Source organism: Oncorhynchus keta, chromosome 7 (genome assembly GCF_023373465.1).
Source record: "Oncorhynchus keta strain PuntledgeMale-10-30-2019 chromosome 7, Oket_V2, whole genome shotgun sequence".
NCBI classification, from domain to species: Eukaryota; Metazoa; Chordata; class Actinopteri; order Salmoniformes; family Salmonidae; genus Oncorhynchus; species Oncorhynchus keta.
In genome coordinates, this window is record NC_068427.1 from 27,421,038 (window position 1) to 27,445,066 (window position 24,029).

The 24,029-nt window shown below is 44.0% G+C and overlaps 1 pseudogene; it reads left to right on the top strand.

The window, feature by feature from the left end:
• Window positions 1–596: 596 nt before the first annotated feature.
• On the top strand, window positions 597–23,533 carry LOC118386256 (lambda-crystallin homolog; annotated as a pseudogene).
• Window positions 23,534–24,029: the final 496 nt, after the last annotated feature.

Sequence of the window (24,029 nt, forward strand, 5' to 3'; positions counted from 1 at the left end):
TGAAACAACTCCATCCCTCATACCACTGGCCTCAGCGTAGAGCTACCGGAAAGACATGTTTACGTGTAAAGTTTTCAGTTACTTCACTTTGAAATGACAGTATGAAAACCCTCGAAAGCATGGGGAATAGATCAGTGCATATATCGTTGGCTCGAGAACCAACCTGGTAACATTCCGTTCTATTCATGGTTACACTGAGTTCAGGTATGTGCCCTGTGGTTTCACTTCAGTTTGATGTTTCTCTGTTATTGACTGTCATTGTATTTGCATAAAGGCTGTCAGGTATACGATGCATTCCAGTGAAACCGCTAATGTTCAGCCCATTCACAATGTGGTAAAGTTCTCAACCTGTCTGTTGTTATTGTGTTTTGCCGGACTCCCATGGTTTTTGTAATGGGATCAATCGGACAGGTACAGACAGACACAGTGTTATAGTGTATTAATCATGTAGTCAGGTGGCACGCAATGACTCTCCTTCATATTCCAGAGGTCAAAACGTTTCTGTATAGTTATGGGTCATTGAAAAAGACCTTGGGTTGTAGGTGTGCCTGCGAGTGTGTGTGTTAACCCAGTTTCCTTGTGTGGTGGCCCAGGAAACAGCTTGAGGAGCTGCAGGAAGCGCACATGCTGAGGGGTCAGCTGAGTGCCTCAGAGCAGCCGCTCTACTGAGCAGTCACGACCTCCCTCAGGCACTAGCGGGAGCCTTCTTCGTCCAGGTACAGTAGGCTGACTGGTATGAGTATCATCTTTGAGGAAAATGCCCTTTCATGCTGAAATAGCAATAACACTTCGCTAGGATGCATCTCAATCAGAGAATGTGAGCGGAGTTGAGCGGTCGGAAATCCCGCTCATTAAGTGGTGCAACGCTCCGGCACTCCACGTCCTTTCCAAACGCTCCTCGCTCAAAGGAAAACAACTGCTCATTTCCTCACTGACAGCAGCAGTTCACGCCTACTTTGATTCTAACCTTATTTTGGATGAATAGGCTTTATAATCGTTTTCCCGCTTAAGACTTACATGGAGGTGTTAAGCTGCCCTGCAGCCATTGTGTAGTATATCCAAGCTGGTTAGTTTAGTTAGAAGTTGAAAGAGCATTGTGAGGTAGAGAGCATCGTGGTCTTCAAGACATTTGTCTGTGCATATGATTGTGATGAGCGATACATAACAGGACCAAGCACAAGCAGTGTTCTGTATTAATTCATTAAAAAGCGATGACCACATCGAATCATGTCATGTTTTTTTCAATGTGGTTTGTATTTGTATGGAAACACTAATGTTAGCAGTGTACATAACCCTCTTGTGACTGGGGATCATGAGGATAGCTGGGAAACATATTTTGTAAACCACCATTCCGGAGTCATTGTAGATGTGACATTTTAAGTCTAATAAAAAGCATGAGCTGGCACATACCCAGAGAAAAAGTATTTCATTGTCGAGGTGCTGCCTAAAGGGGTATAAACTGTAAGCTATGAAAACAAAGACAGTCGCACAGTCGTTATATATATGGAGTAAAAACATGATCATGCCCCAATATTCCTTTTCAGTCTTAAAGTAACTGCCCAGTCAAAATGTCACTTTTAAAAGTTAATATTCTGTCAACCTGTATTGAAATAATGTTGTTGACTCACCCTATACCTGTATTTGTGGCCAAAGCATAAATAGGAGAAAAAAACATTTGTATCTCAGACCGTTTCAAGAATGCTTGCTATTTCCTCATAGAACATGATGTCATCTCCCTGAGGAGGATGAGCTAGTCAATCAGCGGTCTAGAGGAGGATGAGCTAGCCAATAAGCGGTCTAGAGGAGGATGAGCTAGCCAATAAGCGGTCTACTTGCGTGAATATTTTTTATGACCATTCTGTTGTTGGAGTACACCAACACCATTCCAACACAGAAAATCAGCTTTTTAACAAACTTAATTTAAAAAATGTCAAGGAAAACTATTTCAGTCATTGTAAGTAATTATAGGCCATATTTCATAGAAATCTGGAAACACTGGGCAGTTACTTTAAGAAATAGGTCGTCTTATAGGAATATCACGTCGTAGAACTACACTGAACAAAAATATAAACGCAACATGTAAAATGTTGGTTTCATGAGCTGAAATAAGTCCCAGAAATTTTCCATGCGGACAAAAAGTGTATTTCTCTCAAAATTTGTGAACAAATTTGTTTACATCTCTGTTAGTGACCATTTCTCCTTTGCCAAGATCATCAATCCATCTGACATGTGTGGCAAGCTGATTAAATGCTTGTGCTGGGGACAATAAAAGGCCACTCTAAAATGTGCAGTTTTGTCACACAACACAATGCCCAGATGTTTTAAGGGAGCGTGCAATTGGCATGCTGACTGCAGGAATGTCCGGCAGAGCTGTTGCTAAAGAATGTCCTGTTAGTTTCTCTACCATAACCAGCCTCACAACCGCAGACCACATGTAAGGCATCGTGTGGGCGAGTTTATGCTTATGCCAATGTTGTGAACAGTGCGCTCCCATGGTGGGATTATGGTATGGGCAGGCATAAACTACGGACAACGAACACAACTGCATTTTATTGATGGCAATTTGAATGCACAGTGATACCGTGACGAGATCCTGAGGCCCATTGTCGTGCCATTCATCCACCTTAATCACCGCATGTTTCAGCATGATAATGCACGGCCACATGTCGCAAGGATCTGTACACAATTCCTGGATGGTAAAATTGTCCCAGTTCCATGGCCTGCATACTCAACAGACATGTCACCCATTGAGCATGTTGGAGATGCTCTGGATCGACATGTACGACAGCATGTTCCTCTTCACACAGCCATTGAAGAGGGGTGAGACAACATTCCACAATCGACAACCTGATCAACTCTATGCGAAGGAGATGTGTCGCGTTGCATGAGGCAAATGGTGGTCACACCAGATACTGACTGGTTTTCTGATCCACCCCATAATTATTTTTGAAAGGTATCCGTGACCAACCAATGCATATCTGTATTCTGAGTCATGAGAAAGCTATAGATTAGGGCCTAATGAATTTATTTAAATGGACTGATTTCTTTATATGAACTGTAACTCAGTAAAATCTTGTTGCATTTATATTTATGTTCAGTATATGTGACACGTTGTGTCTGGAATCTCAGATCATGTGCCATAACTTAGTTTACGACACAGCCATATGCAAGTAGCTCGGAAAGCTGTTTTTTGTGTGAAGAAGAACCATTTTTCCAGCAAAAAAAAATAATATTTTGAAAGTACACCATTTTTGTTCTCATCGGCCTTTACTTTGTATTTCTGTATGTCCTAATATTTGTTTATAATGTTGCACTGAAGATCTGTTGCCACTGCAATGGGATAATGTGTTAACTTCACTGTCACATTGTCTCTGCTAAACAAACGTGTGTGTGTGTGTTTCTGTGTGTACAGGAGAGTGCGTTTGAGGAGATTGAGGACAAGCAGATTGTCTTTCAGGTGGTGGAGAGTCATGTGGGAGAGGGCGTGATCCTCAGTAGCTCCACCTCCGGCCTGTTGCCGAGCAACGTCTTCTCCCAGCTCCAGAACCGGAAGCGCTGTATCATATCTCAACCGGTCAGTACAGCACTACTCCAAACACCAAGGCTGTGTCCAATATGGCGCCCTAATCCCATTCCTTTTGGCCAGAGCACTGCACAGCATAGGGAACAGGATGCTCGCTCCCTGTCCAAGGCCAGTACTTTTGGTGTTTGCACAAGGGAATGACCCATCCATTCCAACAGTAACATTTGTAACCTTCAGGTTCTAATCTCTAGGTTGCAACACTGTATTTTATTGCAGTCCACTCCTTGTCCAGTCTTAAAGAAGTATTCGAGAACCTTATTGACTTTACCCTCTCTTCCATTAGTCTCCTACCAACTAGCTAACCACTGAAATTCCACCCTTATCATCGCCTTGAGGCTTAAACACACACACATACAGACACAGTCCTTCTGTGGCCAGAGAGACGAGTTTACCTTTACCTGAGAAGGTTTGTGTGCATGTGCGCGTATGTGTGTTTAATCCCCCCATGGTTTTACCTCAGTACCACTCCTTTCATAGAGGCCTTCACAGAGGGAGATCTGTGAGCTAAGCCCTGCTTATGGATCACAGAGTAATGTGGTCCAACAGAGAAGAACATACCCTGGGTGTGTGTATAGGGCTGTGGCTGTCATGACATTTTGTCAGCCGGTGATTGTCATGCAGATAACTGCCGGTCTCACGGTAATTTACCGTTAATTAACCTAAACACATAGTCTACAAGCCACTGATGTGAACCTTTGGAACATTTATATATAAAAAAAGTCTAAATCCATTTCAAATAGCCAACATTGTCACAATGAATCCATTATATATTTTAGGCCTTATGTTAGGTAGGCCCTGATCTGGCTATGTCATATGGCTGTGGGCAACACTAGTTCATTTAGCAGGCAAGATATGCTTATAATTCCTGTGGCATTATTTTATATTATCTTATAGTAAGAACAATACAATTTAACATAGCTGAATAAAATAGAAAATATATTTTTCCCCAAACGATTTCCGAGGGAGCTATATGCAGTGTCGAGTGGCTCTCCTGTGTCGAGTGGCTATTCTGTATTGAGGTCCTCCTATATCCTTAATTTAGAGTTATTTGTGCAACTTCAGTTGTGATACAAACGTTAGGCTATATGTTTTGATTTCTAATAGATTCTAAGGCTGCATGATGCAACAAATTATTATTTGAAAAAAGTTACATGAAAGGGAAGTGCTCTTTTCTCAATTTAATCTGGTCTTTACATATAGTTTACTATTTAATATATGTGTGTAATTATTTTTTATTTGGAATGGCTCACAAAAAAAAGAAAGTCATCCACGTTACGTGCAGCTACTTTTTTAATATGCGAGGTAGGCTACAACGTTTGTCGTTTTTAGGAATTGAGCAATAAATGTAGCAGCACGAGAAGGCTGGGATCCGCTATTAAAAAGTGGCCAGTCAAAACTCTGTTTTCACAGGCGATTACGCAATGACTGGGCTTACAAGAACACGTTTCAGTAGGCTCTGTAGGCTATGGGCTCTCCATCCATGTTCCATGTTCAGTAGGCTCTGTAGGCTATGGGCAATCCATCCATGTTCCAGGGGACTTGGGCCTGTAAGCTACATTTGGAGTTATTTGGCCACTTTAGTTGTGATACAAACCTTAGCAAAATATATAGGCCTATGGGCTAGACATTCAGACTATTCTGAATTTGATCTTGTCTTTATATACATTACATTTACATTTTACATTTACATTTAAGTCATTTAGCAGACGCTCTTATCCAGAGCGACTTACAAATTGGTGCATACACCTTATGACAACCAGTGGAACAGCCACTTGCATCTAAATCTTGTTGGGGGAGAAGGATTACCTACCCTTACTTACCCTATCCTAGGTATTCCTTGAAGAGGTGGGGTTTCAGGTGTCTCCGGAAGGTGGTGATTGACTCCGCTGTCCTGGCGTCGTGAGGGAGTTTGTTCCACCATTGGGGGCCAGAGCAGCGAACAGTTTTGACTGGGCTGAGCGGGAACTGTACTTCCTCAGTGGTAGGGAGGCGAGCAGGCCAGAGGTGGATGAACGCAGTGCCCTTGTTTGGGTGTAGGGCCTGATCAGAGCCTGGAGGTACTGAGGTGCCGTTCCCCTCACAGCTCCGTAGGCGAGCACCATGGTCTTGTAGCGGATGCGAGCTTCAACTGGAAGCCAGTGGAGAGAGCGGAGGAGCGGGGTGACGTGAGAGAACTTGGGAAGGTTGAACACCAGACGGGCTGCGGCGTTCTGGATGAGTTGTAGGGGTTTAATGGCACAGGCAGGGAGCCCAGCCAACAGCGAGTTGCAGTAATCAAGACGGGAGATGACAAGTGCCTGGATTAGGACCTGCGCCGCTTCCTGTGTGAGGCAGGGTCGTACTCTGCGGATGTTGTAGAGCATGAACCTACAGGAACGGGACACCGCCTTGATGTTAGTTGAGAACGTCAGGGTGTTGTCCAGGATCACGCCAAGGTTCTTAGCGCTCTGGGAGGAGGACACAATGGAGTTGTCAACCGTGATGGCGAGATCATGGAACGGGCAGTCCTTCCCGGGAGGAAGAGGAGCTCCGTCTTGCTGAGGTTCAGCTTGAGGTGGTGATCCGTCATCCACACTGATATGTCTGCCAGACATGCAGAGATGCGATTCGCCACCTGGTCATCAGAAGGGGGAAAGGAGAAGATTAATTGTGTGTCGTCTGCATAGCAATGATAGGAGAGACCATGTGAGGTTATGACAGAGCCAAGTGACTTGGTGTATAGCGAGAATAAGAGAGGGCCTAGAACAGAGCCCTGGGGACACCAGTGGTGAGAGCGCGTGGTGAGGAGACAGATTCTCGCCACGCCACCTGGTAGGAGCGACCTGTCAGGTAGGACGCAATCCAAGCGTGGGCCGCGCCGGAGATGCCCAACTCGGAGAGGGTGGAGAGGAGGATCTGATGGTTCACAGTATCGAAGGCAGCCGATAGGTCTAGAAGGATGAGAGCAGAGGAGAGAGAGTTAGCTTTAGCAGTGCGGAGCGCCTCTGTGATACAGAGAAGAGCAGTCTCAGTTGAATGACTAGTCTTGAAACCTGACTGATTTGGATCAAGAAGGTCATTCTGAGAGAGATAGCGGTAGAGCTGGCCAAGGACGGCACGCTCAAGAGTTTTGGAGAGAAAAGAGAGAAGGGATACTGGTCTGTAGTTGTTGACATCGGAGGGATCGAGTGTAGGTTTTTTCAGAAGGGGTGCAACTCTCGCTCTCTTGAAGACGGGAGGGACGTAGCCAGCGGTCAGGGATGAGTTGATGAGCGAGGTGAGGTAAGGGAGAAGGTCTCCGGAAATGGTCTGGAGAAGAGAGGAGGGGATAGGGTCAAGCGGGCAGGTTGTTGGGCGGCCGGCCGTCACAAGACGCGAGATTTCATCTGGAGAGAGGGGAGAAAGAGGTCAGAGCATAGGGTAGGGCAGTGTGAGCAGAACCAGCGGTGTCGTTTGACTTAGCAAACGAGGATCGGATGTCATCGACCTTCTTTTCAAAATGGTTGACGAAGTCATCTGCAGAGAGGGAGGAGGGAGGGGGGAGGATTCAGGAGGGAGGAGAAGGTGGCAAAGAGCTTCCTAGGGTTAGAGGCAGATGCTTGGAACTTAGAATGGTAGAAAGTGGCTTTAGCAGCAGAGACAGAGGAGGAAAATGTAGAGAGGAGGGAGTGAAAGGATGCCAGGTCCGCAGGGAGGCGGGTTTTCCTCCATTTCCGCTCGGCTGCCCGGAGCCCTGTTCTGTGAGCTCGCAATGAGTCGTCGAGCCACGGAGCGGGAGGGGAGGACCGAGCCGGCCTGGAGGATAGGGGACATAGGGAGTCAAAGGATGCAGTAAGGGAGGAGAGGAGGGTTGAGGAGGCAGAATCAGGAGATAGGTTGGAGAAAGTTTGAGCAGAGGGAAGAGAAGATAGGATGGAAGAGGAGAGAGTAGCGGGGGAGAGAGAGCGAAGGTTGGGACGGCGCGATACCATCCGAGTAGGGGCAGTGTGGGAAGTGTTGGATGAGAGCGAGAGGGAAAAGGATACAAGGTAGTGGTCGGAGACTTGGAGGGGAGTTGCAATGAGGTTAGTGGAAGAACAGCATCTAGTAAAGATGAGGTCAAGCGTATTGCCTGCCTTGTGAGTAGGGGGAAGGTGAGAGGGTGAGGTCAAAAGAGGAGAGGAGTGGAAAGAAGGAGGCAGAGAGGAATGAGTCAAAGGTAGACGTGGGGAGGTTAAAGTCGCCCAGAACTGTGAGAGGTGAGCCGTCCTCAGGAAAGGAGCTTATCAAGGCATCAAGCTCATTGATGAACTCTCCGAGGAACCTGGAGGGCGATAAATGATAAGGATGTTAAGCTTGAAAGGGCTGGTAACTGTGACAGCATGGAATTCAAAGGAGGCAATAGACAGATGGGTAAGGGGAGAAAGAGAGAAAGACCACTTGGGAGAGATGAGGATCCCGGTGCCACCACCCCGCTGACCAGAAGCTCTCGGGGTGTGCGAGAACACGTGGGCGGACGAGGAGAGAGCAGTAGGAGTAGCAGTGTTATCTGTGGTGATCCATGTTTCCGTCAGTGCCAAGAAGTCAAGGGACTGGAGGGAGGCATAGGCTGAGATGAACTCTGCCTTGTTGGCCGCAGATTGGCAGTTCCAGAGGCTACCAGAGACCTGGAACTCCACGCGCTGGGACCACCAGGTTAGGGTGGTCGCGGTGGTCGCGGCCACGCGGTGTGGAGCGTTTGTATGGTCTGTGCAGAGAGGAGAGAACAGGGATAGACAGACACATAGTTGACAGGCTACAGAAAAGGCTACGCTAATGCAAGGAAATTGGAATGACAAGCGGACTACACGTCTCGATATACTAAACAATATGTTGAAATTAATTTTGAATTAGAATGGCCCATTATCAACCGTCTATCGGAACATGAGCAGGTTCCAAATCAAATTTTATTTGTCACTTAGTTAGCAGATGTTAATGCGAGTGTAGCGAAATGCTTGTGCTTCTAGTTCTGACCATGCAGTAATATCTAACAAGTAATCTAACCTAGCAATTTCACAACAACTACCTCATACACACAAGTGTAAAGGAATGAATTAGAATATGTACATAAAATATATGAATGAGTGATGGCCGAACGGCTTAGGCAAGATGCAGTAGATGGTATAGAGTACAGTATATACATATGAGATGAGTAATTTAGGGTATGTAAACATTATATAAAGTGGCTAGTGATACATTTATTACATAAATTCTTCCATTATTAAAGTGGCTAGAGTTGAGTCAGTATGTTGGCAGCAGCCCCTCAATGTTAGTGATGGCTGTTTAACAGTCTGATGGCCTTGAGATAGAAGCTGCTTTTCAGTCTCTCGGTCCCCGCTTTGATGCACCTGTACTGACCTCGCCTTCTGGATGATAGCGGGGTGAACAGGTGGTTGTTGTTCGTGATGATCTTTTTGGCCTTCCTGTGACATCGGGTGGTGTAGGTGTCTTGGAGGGCAGGTAGTTTGCCCCCGGTGATGCGTTGTGCAGACCTCACTACCCTCTGGAGAGCCTTGTGGGCGGAGCAGTTGCCGTACCAGGCGGTGATATAGCCTGGTATGTCATCCGTATGCACTTGAATAGCAAATGGAAGACGCTTTTCCTGTGGTTCAGCCAGGTAGGCTACTCCAGTTGTAAAGCGAAGTAATGTGCTTTATATATGGAAATTTGAGAAATTAATATAGTATTCTTTGCCTATAGAAAGCTGATGGGATCCTCCTCTTTTTAATAGAGGCCATCAAAACGCCTTTTTGTAACGCAATTGCATAGCATAGCATATAGAAATGCACAACAGGAACACTTATTCAATGCGTCAATAAACTATGAGGACCTGGCTCTTGCTGCTCAACAGGTGATCTTATTCCACTCAAACTCTGAATGCCGGGGCTCTCATGAAGTGTTTGATTTGATTTTCAATTGCATTTGCATTGACGGTGTGAGAGTGCTGGACGAGTGAAACTCCTCATACACAACCACCATATTGTTTTCAACCACACTGTTTTTCCAAATTCTAACATAAAAAAGCGAGGCACTCTAAACTGCGCATGGGCTCGCAGCTCCCTGGGACTTCCGTGCAGAAGAAATATCAGTTCTGGCAGATAAGCAGGAGATTGAACTAAACTCAACTTTCTAGATTTTTCCCCATTAGTACACACTATCAATGTTTTCCTTTACTGTGGGAATTATGATCGAATCAATGTAATTTTAGCCACTTTCAATGCAACATACCGAAACAAAATGAACTATGCAAGAGATTTTGTTGTAAGCAAAACGCATTGGAGTAGGATTCTATTGCATTGAAATGCATGACTCTGCCCGTACTCTTCACAGACCAGTGTGGCATAACCAATCAGAGCTGCGGTAGGCCTATATGCAAATAGACCATTGCCATTGGGCTCCCGAGTAGCGCAGCGGTCTAAGGCACTGCATCTAGTACTAGAGTTGTCACTACATACCCTGGTTCGATTCCAAGCTGTATCACAACCGGCCGTGATTGTGAGTCCCATAGGGCATTGCACAATTGGCTCAGCGTCGTCCGGGTTTTGCCGGGGTAGGCCATCATTGTAAATAAGAATTTGTTCTTAACTGACTTGCCTAGTGAAATAATGGTAAAATAAGAAAATAAATAGCTCCCAGAGAATAGGATTGGCCACCCTTCAGCGCCTGGTTCCTCTCCAGGTTTCTTCCTAGGTTTCTGCCTTTCTAGGGAGTTTTTCCTAGCCACCGTGTTTCTACCTTTGAGTTGCTTGCTCTTTGGGGTTTTAGGCTGGATTCTGTATAAGCACTTTGTGACATCTGCTGATGCGAAAAGAGCTTCATAAATGAATTTGATTTGGAAAGTGAAGTATTTATTGTTGTGAACCCTAGACTGTATGATATGAAAAGTGACTATAAAGATTTTCCATGAAGTGACACGGACACTTCCCTATCATGGTCATCCATATCAGAAGAAAGAAAGCTGTTTTTGCAAGGAGTTTCCCAGAGAAAGCACTAATTATTGTTGATGTTCCCACTTCATTTAAACAAGAAAACCAACTTAATAATTCAAGGGGTTTTCTTTATTTTTACTATTTTCTACATTGTAGAATAATAGTGAATACATCAAAGCTATGAAATAACACATATGGAATCATGTAGTAACCAAAAATGTGTCAAAATATATTTAATATTTAAGAATCTTCAAAGTAGCCACCCTTTGCCTTGATGACAGCTTTCCACACTCTTGGCATTCTCTCAACCAGCTTTACCTGGAATGCTTTTCCAACAGTCTTGAAGGAGTTCCCACATATGCTGAGCACTTGTTGGCTGCTTTTCCTTTACTCTGCGGTCCAACTCATCCCAAACCATCTCAATTGGGTTGAGGTCGGGTGATTGTGGAGGCCAGGACATCTGGTGCAGCACTCATCACTCTAATTGGGAAGTCAGGAACCAATACACAGTCAGTTAGGAAAGCAAAGGCTAGCTTTTTCAAACAGAAATTTGCATCCTGTAGCTCTAACTCCAAAAAGTTTTGGGACACTGTAAAGTCCATGGAGAACAAGAGTACCTCCCCACTCCTGCCCACTGCACTGAGGCTAGGTAACACTGTCACCACCGATAAATCCACGATAATCAAGAATTTCAATAAGCATTACTCTACAGCTGGCCATGCTTTCCTCCTGGCTACCCCAACCCTGGCCAACAGCTCCGCACCCCCCGCAGATACTTGACCAAGCCTCCCCAGGTTCTCCTTCACCCAAATCCAGATAACAGATGTTCTGCAAATCCTGGACCCGTACAAATCAGCTGCTAGACAATCTGGACCCTCTCTTTTTCAATTGATCCACTACCATTGTTGCAACCCCTATTACCAGCCTGTTTAACCTCTCTTTCGTATCGTCCGAGATCCTTAAAGATTGGAAAGCTGCTGTGGTCATCCCCCTCTTCAAAGGGGGTGACACTCTAGAACCAAACTGTTATAGACCTATATCCATGCCCTGCCTTTCTAAAGTCTTCAAAAGCCAAGATAATAAACAGATCACTGACCATTTCGAATCCCACCATACCTTTTCCGCTGTGCAATCCGGTTACCGAGCTGGTCACGGGTGCACCTCAGCCACGCTCAAGGTCCTAAACGATATCATAACCGCCATCGATAAAAGACTAAGTACTGTGCAGCCGTCTTCATCGACGTGGCCAAGGCTTTCGACTCTGTCAATCAACGCATTCTTATCGGTAGACTCAATAGCCTTGGTTTCTCAAATGACTGCCTTGCGTTGCCTTGCCTTGTTCACCAACTACTTCTCAGACAGAGTTCAGTGTGTCAAATCGGAGAGCCTGTTGTCCAGATCTCCGGCAGTCTCTATGGGGGTACCACAGGGTTCAGTTCTCGGGCCGACTCTTTTCTCTGTATATATCAACGATGTCGCTCTTACTGTGGGTGATTCCCTGATCCACCTCTACGCAGACGACACCATTCTGTATACATCTGGACGTTCTTTGGACACCGTGTTAACTAACCTCCAAACGAGCTTCAATGCCATACAACACTCCTTCCGTGGCCTCCAACTGCTCTTAAACGCTAGTAAAACCAAATGCATGCTTTTCAACCGTTCGCTGCCTGCACCCGCCTGCCCGACTAGCAACACTACTCTGGACGATTCTGACTTAGAATATGTGGACAACTACAAATACCTATGTGTCTGGTTAGACTGTAAACTCTCCTTCCAGACTCATATTAAACGTCTCCGATCCAAAATTAAATCTAGAATTGGCTTCCTATTTCGTAACAAAGCCTCCTTCACTCACGCCGCCAAACATACCCTTGTAAAACTGACTATCCTACCGATCCTCGACTTCGGCAATGTCATTTACAAAATAGCCTCCAACACTCTACTCAGCAAACTGGATGCAGTCTATCACAGTGCCATCTGTTTTGTCACCAAAGCCCCTTATACCACCCACCAGTGCGACCTGTATGCTCTTGTCGGCTAGCCCTCGCTACATTTTCGTGGCTCCAGGTCATCTATAAGTCTTTGCTAAAGCTCCACCTTCTCTCAGCTCACTGGTCACGATAGCAACACCCACCGGTACACGAACTCCAGCAGGTATATCTCACTGGTCATCCCCAAACCCAACACCGAACTTTGGCTGCCTTTCCTTCCAGTTCTCTGCTGCCAATGTCTGGAACAAATTGCAAAAATCACTGAAGCTGGAGATTTACATTTCCCTCACTAATTTTAAACATCAGCTATCTGAGCAGCTAACTGATCGCTGCAGCTGTACATAGACCATCTGTAAATAGCCCACCCAATCTACCTACCTCATCCCCATATTGTTTTTATTTACTTTTCTGCTCTTTTGCACACCAGTATTTCTACTTGCACATCACCATCTGCTCATCTATCACTCCAGTGTTAGTTTGCTCAATTGTAATTAGTTCCCTACTATGGCCTATTTATTGCCTTACCTCCTCACGCCATTTTGACGCACTGTGTATAGACTTTCTTTTTTTCTTTTGTTATTAACTGTACGCTTGTTTAGTCCATGTGTAGCTCTGTGTTGTTGTTTGTGTTGCACTGCTTTGCTTTATCTTGGTCAGGTCGCAGTTGTAAATGAGAACTTGTTCTCAACTAGTTTACTTGGTTAAATAAAGGTGAAAAAAAATAATAGTAATTATTGATCAATTAGCCCTTAGACAGCCTGGAGGTGTGTTGGGTCATTGTCCTGTTGAGAAACAAATGATAGTCCCACTAAGCGCAAAATAAACAGATGAGATGGCATGCAGAATGCTGTGGTAGCCTTTCTGGTTAAGTGTGCCTTGAATTCTAAATAAATCAATGACAGTGTCAACAGCAAAGCACCATCACACCACCTCCTCCATGCTTCACGGTGGGAACCACACATGCAGAAATCATCCGTTCACCTACTCTGCGTCCCACAAAGACACTGCGGTTAGAACCAAAAATCTCAAATTTGAACTAATCAGACCAAAGGACAGATTTCCATCAGTCTAATGTCGATTGCTCGTGTTTCTTGGCCCAAGCGACTCTCTTCTTCTTATTGGTGTCATTAGTAGTGGTTTCTTTGCAGCAATTCACGTCCTCCTCTGAACAGTTGGTGTTGAGATGTGTGTGTCACTCTGTGATGCATTTATTTGGGCTGCAATTTCTAAGGATGGTAACTCTAATGAACTTATCCTCTGCAGCAGAGGTAACTCTGGGTCTTCCTTTTCTGTGGCGGTCCTCCATGAGAGCCAGTTTCATCATAGCGCTTGATGGTTTTTGCATCTGCACTTGAAGAAACTTTCAACGTTCTTGAAAATTTCCGCATTGACTGACCTTCATGTCTTCAAAGTATGATGGACTGTTGTTTCTCTTTGCTTATTTGAGCTGTTCTTGCCATAATATGGACTTGATGGAAAATTTTGCCGAAGAGGATGGCTGACGTTTTACATGGCCGTAATCAATTGTGCTATTTTGTTCATTTTTTCCCCGTTGTTGGTAACTTATTTTTTAAACTTATTTTGTACATCATGTCGCTGCTACCGTCTCTTATGGCCGAAAATCAGAAATGGGATTACTCACCACGGACTGGAAGAAGCTTTTTCCTTTAACGAGTCCGACAAGAATGATATAATGCTCTCCCGGGAACAGGCCCAGATCCACGTTATTTGCGTGAAGAAAAGACAGAGAAAAAGAGGACGCAGATCAGGGTGCCTTTTAAGAATCCGTAGGTGAGCGACTAAACTTCTGTTGACATTAATTATACTTGGTGGAAGAAGTTATGCAGTTATTGGAAAATAAAATGGATGACCTACGATTATCCTACCAACGAGACATTAAGAACTGTAACATCCAATGTTTCACAGAGTTGTGGCTGAACAACGACACGGACAATATAGAGCTGGAGGGATTTTCAATACACCGGCAGAACAGAGAAGCTACATGTGTTAAGACGAGGAGTGGGGGTGTGTGTCTTTTTGTCATTAGCAGCTGGTGTGCGATGTCTAATATTTAAAGAGGTCTCGCGGTATTGCTCGCTGAGGTAGAGTACCTTATGATAAGCTGTAGACCACACTATCTACAAAGAGAGATCTCATCTATATTATTCGTAGCCGTCTATTTACCACTACAGACCGATGCTGGCACTAAGAACGCACTCAACCAACTCTATAAGGCCATAAGCAAACAAGAAAATGCTCACCCAGGAGCGCCGATTCTAGTGGCCGGGGACTTTAATGCAGGCAAACTTACATCAGTTTTATCACATTTTTACCAGCATGTCACATGTGCAACCAGAGGGGGAAACAACTCTATACCACCTTTACTCCACACACAGAGATGCACACAAAGCTCGCCCCCATCCTCCATTTGACTTATGAGTGGATATGATATGATTCCTACTTATAAGCAAAAACTAAAGCAGGAAGTACCAGTAACTTGCTCAATATGGAAGTGGTCAGACTGGGGGCGGATGCTACGTTAGAGGGCTGTTTTGCTAGCACAGACTGGAATATGTTCCGGGATTCATCCAATGGCATTGAGGAGTATACCACCTCAGTCATCGGCTTCATCGATAAATGCATCGACAACACCATCCCCACAGTGATCGTACGTACATCTGCCAACCAGAAGCCATGGATTACAGGCAACATCCGCATCAAGCTAAAGGCTAGAACTGTCGCTTTCAAGGAGCGGGACGCCTATAAGAAATCCCGCTATTCCCTCAGATGAACCATCCAACAAGCAAAGCATCAATACAGGATTAAGATTGAAACCTACTACACTGGCTCTGACGCTCGTCGGATGTGGCAGGGCTTGAAAACTATTACGGACTACAAAGGGAAACCCAGATGCGAGCTGCCCAGTGACGCGAGCCTACCAGACGAGCTAAATGCCTTTTATGCATGATTTGAGGCAAGCAACACTGAAGCATGCACAAGAGCACCAGCTGTTCTGGATGACTGTGTGATAACGATCTCGGTAGCCATTGTGAGCAAGACCTTTAAACAGGTCAACATTCCCCGCGGTAACAAATGGATTACCGGGACTTAATGTCTTCACTGACATTTGCAACCTCTTCCTGACTGGGTCAGTAATACCTACATGTTTCAAGCAGACCACAATAAGTCTCTGTGATCAAGGAAGCGAAGGTAACCTGCCTAAAATGATTACACAAGTAGCACTTACTTCGGTAGCCATGAAGTGCTTTGAAAGTTGTTCTCATGTTGATAAGAGGTGTTGGGTTTGCGCCAGACAGAGTTTTCCTTGATGGCCAAAAAGGCTACATTTTAGTCTCATCTGACCAGAGTACCTTCCATATGTTTGGGGAGTCTCCCACATGCCTCTTGGTGAACACAAAACGTGTTTGCTTATTTTTTTCTTTAAGCAATGGCTTTTTCCTGGCCACTCTTCCGTAAAGCCCAGCTCTGTGGAGTGTACGGTGGTCCTATGGACAGATACACCGATCTCCGCTGTGGAGCTTTGCAGCTCCTTCAGGGTTATATTTGGTCTCTGTTGCCTCTCTGATTAATGCCCTCCTTGCCTGGTCTGTGAGTTCTGGTGGGCGGCTCTCTCTTGGCAGGTTTGTGGTGGTGCCATATTCTTTAAAAAAAATCATAATGGATTTAATGGTGCTCTGTGGGATGGTCAAAGATTTGGATATTTTTTTATAGCCCAACCCTGATCTGTACTTCTCCACAACTTTGTCCTTGACCTGTTTGGAGAGCTTCTTGGTCTTCATGGTGCTGCTTGCTTTGTGGTTCCCCTTGATTTGTGGTGCTACAGACTCTGGGGCCTTTCAGAACAGGTGTACGTATATACTGAGATCATGTGACACTTAGATTGCACACAGGTGGACTTTATTTAACTAATTATGTGACTTCTGAAGGTAATTGGTTGCACCAGATCTTATTTAGGGACTTTATAGCAAAGGGGGTTATAGCAAAGTTTTATATTTTTAATTTCACTTCACCAATTTGTCCATTACATCAAATCCAAATCTGTTTAAATTACAAGTTGTAATGCACCAAAATAGGAAAAACGCCAAGGGGGATGAATACTTTTGCAAGGCACTGTACATGTACAAATGACCTCTAACCTGTACCCCCGCACACTGACTCGGTACCCCCTGTATATAGCCCCGTTATTGTTATGTTATTGTGTTACTTTTTTATTGTTTTTCACTTTAGTTTATTTGGTAAATATTTTCTTAACTCTTCTTCAACTGCACTCTTGGTTAAGGGCTTGTAAGTAAGCATTTCACGGTAAGGTCTACACATGTTGTATTCGGCGCATGTGACAAATCAAGTTTGATTTGATTTGGTCTTTCACCAAATAAGGCTATCTTCTATATACCACCCCTACCTTGTCACAATAAAACTGATTTGGCTCAAACGCATTAAGAAATAAAGAAAATCCACATATTAACTTTGAACAAGGCACACCTGTTAATTGAAATGCATTCCAGGTGACTACCACATTAAGCTGGTTGAGAGAATGCCAAGAGTGTGCAAAGCTGTCATCAAAGCAAAGGGTGGCTACATTAAAGAATCTCAAATATAAATATATATTTGAGAACACTTTTTTGGTTACGACATGATTCCATATGTGTTATTTCATAGTTTTGATGTATTCACTATTATTCTACAATGTAGAAAATAGTAATAATATAATAATATATGCCATTTAGCTGACGCTTTTATCCAAAGCGACTTACAGTCATGTGTGCATACATTCTACGTATGGGTGGTCCCGGGAATCGAACCCACTACCCTGGCGTTACAAGCGCCATGCTCTACCAACTGAGCCACATAGTAAAAATAAAGAAAAACCCTTGAATGAGTAGGTGTGTCCAAACCTTTGACTGGTACTGTACATGGTAAGAAGTGCTGAAGTCTCAGATAATGTGCACAGTCACGACGGCATTGCTTTTGTGGCTCTTTATCTGGCCTAGTACTGGACATGAAACCTCTCAATCATAAAAGAATAGTGGGGCTTTTGTCATAGCATTGATTTCACAAACCATTTAGTCAATGAACCTCTACCCAAGAGAATAATTATTCTACTTCCATTGTCTTCATACAACAGAGATGACAACCCAGTGGAATGCACAGAGACACTCAGAACATTCCGACCCAGTCGATTAGCTCTTAAGTCTGGATGTGCATTAGCGTGTAACACTGTAGTGTCTTTAGAGAGTTACCTTGTTCTCACAGACAGGTTAAGTGAGCCTTCAGAGTGAAGGGCACAGCTCTTGTGAGCTCAGTCAGTCCACTCAAAGCGCTGTGGTCACGCTACTGAGAACATCTGTGTTGTTTTTAGCTCAGAGAAACGGAGCAGGGAACTGAGCCTCTTCACGTTACATCCATAGAGAGAAATAGTAATGGTGTGTTTTTGTAAGCACTAACTCTGCTATTGGTTCGTTGGACAAAGCCTATGGGGGAAATGAATGTCGTTTTGGGATAAACCCAGAAAATAAGGTCTGTGGTAAACACAGGCTTAGGAGATCTTATACGTTTTGTTCTAGGAGATAATCTGCATCAGCTAACGTCACCTTTTGTGAATTTTGAAGAACTTATGTAATAAAAAAAGCACAAAGGCTTCTTAATTCATAAAGGTCATGTTAACTGACTGCTATTATCTCATAGAACAAAACATATATATCTTAAGCCTGTGTTAACCTCAGACCTTAGTTTTGGCATTTATTCCAAAACCCTATTCCTTTCCTATTCATTTTTCCCGTAGGGATGGCTGAACAAACCAGAGGCCACTCATTTCCAGGTTTTAGGACTACAAGCTGGCGAGCTGTACTCCCCACGCCCTATACATCTCATCTGTGCAGATATTTACGTCTTAACACGGACCTGTAGAAACTCAGACACGTCTTCATGACATTCCTTGGATCCTTGGAGTGTTTGGAGTGTCCTGGCTGGCTGTAAGGTGTACCCTGAAGCCAAATTACCTCTGAGGGCACCCTTGGTTCTTTACTGACAAATGACACATTGCTGTTACTATTGAAATGCTCTGACCTGGATGGAGTTTAAACTAAGTGGATGGTTCTCTACCTACACAGTATGGAACTGTAGGATGTGTTGGTCATGTGTATCATGCCAGCTGATGAAAATAACAGTGTGATACATGTCATCTATAGACACCATATGTCATGAGAGATTGAGATCAGTTTTTCAGCTTTTTAAGATCTTGTAAGGCTGTTGTGCAGGTAAAACCAGACAGATCTGCGTCAAATATTTGTATGAATGTCAAATATGTCATTGAGGATTTTACTCTTCTATTTATTTTGGGTTTATTGCTCTCTACTCATGTTGTCTCTAGGTAGTCAGTAGTCACTGAGACAGAGCCAGGCAGTGATTTGTAAATCCTTCCGTTTGAGGCTGGCTGCCTTCTGGGTGAACCAGCCGAACCGGCTGATCCACTATAACTATGCATTAGGTGGCCAAAATCATGACAGTTGTGGAAACAGGAAACAGAAAGTTTCGGTTCAATTGAATAAATAATCATGTTATTTGGACATGGTGGGATCTTTTTGTGTCTGTAAAATTAATAATGCATGAAATGGCTCGAAACAACACCTTTATGTGCAAATATTGATATAATAGGCATCATATTGATATAAGAGCAGCTGTTGGCTCGACTGTATCTGTGAGCTGTTGGCTCGACTGTATCTGTGAGCTGTTGGCTAGACTGTATCTGCGAGCTGTTGGCTAGACTGTATCTGCGAGCTGTTGGCTAGACTGTATCTGCGAGCTGTTGGCTAGACTGTATCTGCGAGCTGTTGGCTAGAGCTCATGTGTAAAGACCAGAGTGGGCCCATTACTATATAATACACATTTCTTGTGACAATACCATCAGTAGAGTTGAAAATGCTATATATATATATATATATATATTTTTTTTTTTAATTCAGTACATGATAATTTTATTTTTATGTGCACTATATCATCACACACAGCTTTTTACCCGCAATAAGTCCATTTGAAAATGGGTTTTGTTCTACATAGTATGTGCCATAAGATTGTTCTATGTGGTTTCGTCATTGGTGCTGTACCAAAAGCCACATTGACAAATCTCAGACATTGTATGTACTGGCTCAAAATACATGCTACCCACACACATCATACAAAGACACCCGGAAGGCTATGGGAGGTACATGTTCTACTGTAACAGCATAGCACTACACATACCAAGCATCAGTGGGGAATATTGAGGAGAAGACGGACCTTAGTGGTGGCTGGAATGGAGTCAATATAGTGGTGTCAACCACATGGAAACAACATCTTTGATGTGTTTGGTGCCGTTTCATTGGCTCCATTTCAGATATTGTTGTGAGCCTTCCTCCCCTTAGCTACCTCCACTGCTGAGCATTCACCCCCCCCCCTCTGGTGGGAAGTGCACATATTATTTTTATAGAGATTCTAGAATATTCACATGAAAATCTGTCGCCATTTGTATGGAAACCTAGCTAATGGAATCAACATTTCAGACGGTATTTTATTATTTACCAGTCTGGGTCAATTTAAATTTAATTACTGCCGATTCGCTAATGCAGATATTTCAGTCTTTTCAATTTCCGAACTGAATCTACTCAATTGACATGTAATGATATTGACACACTTTGCTTATCTTAAAGCCAGCATCAACTCAGCTGTTGACATGTTATCATCCTTTATACACACCTTGCCTCGGTGCATGACAATGTAAGCTCGCTGTGATGTCAAAGTTTGGAAATCTGGTCTATTCTGCATGTTCTCTCCTTTGACACAACTCATTTTGTTGTTAGCACTCTGAAAGAGGGAATTTTACGGTGCTGTATTGTTAATTGGTAGGAAAATATATGGAATCAATGGAAATGTACTAGTCACTTAGGTTACATAGAATAATTCAACTCTGCAGTACCTGATACCTAGTGGTGCTTCCCAGAGAATCCCCACAAAATAATAAATTCATTAATGTTATTACAATGTTGCCTTGTAAGTACATAGGTCTACCTGGTCATTGCTGTACAAGTTGCAAAAAGTGATGGTCGTATGTAGGCCTAATGAAGGAGAGTTCAAGTGAAGTGTCACTGATATTAATGTTAAATAACATTCTCACACACACACACACACACACACACACACACACACACACAAACACAAAAAACGTGGCCTTTGAGTCCAAGCCAGTGTCGGAAAGCAGAGTGGCTGAGAACGCAGCCGGTAGCTCCCAGTGATTAGCAGAGGAAAGGCCCCTTTTCACGGCTGCTCCCCGCCTGGACGCCGCCTCGCGACACCAAGATAACGGGCCCGTTGTTGGCCTGCAGGAAGCGAACAAAGACGCCACTGTCCCCCTTTCCCTCTACTCTCCATATCTGTGTCCGAGCTTTGATTTCCCCCTGGTCAGCCAAAAAGTATCTGTTGAGCAGTAATCTGAGTGGGGAACAGCAGGCCCTGTCCCAGGCCTGGCACTGCCCTCACAGCCTTTCCTCTCCTCTGTACCCTGCCATTATCCTTGGACACAGAATGGGATGATTAGGGAAACCCAATCTGGTGGGAGTAGCCTTAATGCTGCTGTGCTCTGCTGGGATGAAAGGAGAAGGGTTGTCTAGTCTGCTGCTTCCTCAGCCCTCCTGACAGACTGATGGTTGTTTGTTGGGCAGGTAGAAAGCTTATTAAGAGTGTCGTTGAGGGTGAATAACCCCTCGTCTGTGTCTTTGGTACCCTGAGTGAGGGGGGTGGACAAAAATAAAACTTTTGCCCTTTTTGTTGAATCTGAGTTCATTGCTACCTACCGTTTCAGGATGGTGTCATCTCAGTCAAGGACATTGACCTGGTAATGTCAGAGGGGCTGGGAATGTGCTACACTTTTATTGGTCCCATGGAAACCATGCACCTTAATGCACCTGAAAGTCAGTTCCTCATTTGACTTACACATAGAGAGGCCGTCCCCAAAGAATACATATTTATATACGGTCCTCTTTGTCCTGTGTGATTGTGGCACATTTAACCATGTACAATGATGGTTGTGTGAGAGGCAGAGCTTATGACCAGACCGTGATATTACAGTTCAAAGAGGTCGCTCTGCTAGACCCTGAACATCTGTGAAGAGAAGGGGGAACTGTGGCCTTCACATGTCTCAGTCCCCTTTTAACATATAGTCATATATTGGGGGAAGGTGGGGTGTGTGTGCGTGTGTGTGTTTGAGAGAGAGAGAGAGAGATGTCATATAGATGTAGAATATGAAAGGGAAGTGTGAAAACCTAAAGGTTAACCTTGCTCTGGCTGTACCACCGTGCTCAGAGAGTGAGAGAGCACTTTGGCAGAACAAAGCTGTCTTTTGAGCAACACAGATTAATGAACTCCCTCACACAAGTCAACTAAAACCACTAATGCCAGGGAGGAATACATGTTGTACAGTACTCACACATTCTACTTTACCTGTTTCCTGTTTCCTTTTTCTTAATCATTTTTTATACCAGTTCTATTGTGCCAGTCTATGGTCATCTTCTCAAGTGATGAATTAACATCGGCCTGTGTAAGTGTAGTAAAATACACTTATCTCCCATTGTATGGAATAAAAACACCAGTAGCATGTGTTACATACAGCATGTTGCTCAGAACATCCAAAGCCCATTCCTGTTGTGACTGTAGGTCGTCTAGTCTAACCAGTCCAATCAGATTGTAAAACACTCGGGTTCACTCTCTGCTTTGCTCTGGCTGAGTGACGATACTTTCCAGTTAGGACACATAAAAGCCCTTAAACCAGAAAGCAGCGTCATTTTATAAGCTAAACACGAGACTGAAGGAGCCATGAACTTATTTTGTTCAGACTATTGAAGCAGAAGAGAGGAGAGAAAGGATCACTGAAAATGTCCTAGTCAGGTGAGATCTCTCTCACCAAAAACATAACTCTGTGAGAGAGCTTAGTTGGATGTAGCTGGCAGTTATCACACTGAAATGTTAGCTTTAGTCTGTCTCTGTAATGTCCATGTACACATTCAGTGTTCAACTTGGAAGTAAGAAAATGGGGAATAGCATTTTACACCCAAGAAACAAGTTACTCATTTAAATGCTTACACCCTAGAACTCTAGAACCCTTACTAGAATCATTATAGAATATGACTAAAGTACTTGGAAGATGTTCATTTTCGGTCATAGTGAGACCATACAGATCTGATTTTGCTGCTCTGAACTTCTGTAACAAATAAGATCTTCTCATTGCCTTAAAGTCTGGCCAACCCTCTATGTATGGTCCACTCTCCCAGGTCTGGAGGGCTATCTCCAGGGCGACAGAGAGGGCATGAGGAGAAAATATTTCAAATTGGACCAATTGAATGCATCCAAGTGTATCCAACCAAGGAAATATTTTACCAGGCTAACAGCAGAAAGAAATCCCAGCAGCTAAAACTACTCTCTACTCATCTCATCTTCTCCCTCCCTCCTCCGATGTATCCCTACAGGAGATGTGTGAGCTGACCCGCAGCACCTGTCTGCTAGAAGAGAGAGGAGGGATCAGCTCCTCATGGGCCTGGCCAAGCTCAAGAAGTGACCACTGGATTATCAACACCACTGATGTACAAAATGGACTTGTGTCTGGGACTCTTCTGTCCATCACTCAGGCCTTCACTGACCCTCACTCAGCCTGAGGAGCATGGTGATGAGAATAATCTGATCTCTCAATGGTCCTTACACTGGGGATGGTAATGAATACTGTAGCCCTGAGTCCTCACACACAATCACTCAACTAATCTGGGATGTTACTGTAGGAGCCCACACACACAATAAACCAATCTGGGGATTGATTGCCATTCTCAGAAATATATCCATGTTTTATGCAATCAACAAGTTGATGATCAGACAAAGGAAGTAATGGTTTGGTCATACCGCAATGGTTTCTTGAATTGTGAATATGAATTGTTAATGTGATTAACTTGTTTAATGATTTTTAAAATATTTTTTTATTAAAATGTTGAATTTCTCTCAGATTGCAATACATTTGAATTGTCCTTATCAAGAACTAAAGATAAACTCAAATCAAATCAAATTTATTCATATAGCCCTTCGTACATCAGCTGATATCTCAAAGTGCTGTACAGAAACCCAGCCTAAAACCCCAAACAGCAAGCAATGCAGGTGTAGAAACACGGTCGCTATGAAAAACTCCCTAGAAAGGCCAAAACCTAGGAAGAAACCTAGAGAGGAACCAGGCTATGTGGGGTGGCCAGTCCTCTTCTGTCTGTGCCGGGTGGAGATTATAACAGAACATGGCCAAGATGTTCAAATGTTCATAAATGACCAGCATGGTCGAATAATAATAAGGCAGAACAGTTGAAACTGGAGCAGCAGCACGGTCAGGTGGACTGGGGACAGCAAGGAGTCATCATGTCAGGTAATCCTGGGGCATGGTCCTAGGGCTCAGGTCCTCCGAGAGAGAGAGAAAGAAAGAGAACACACACTTAGATTCACACAGGA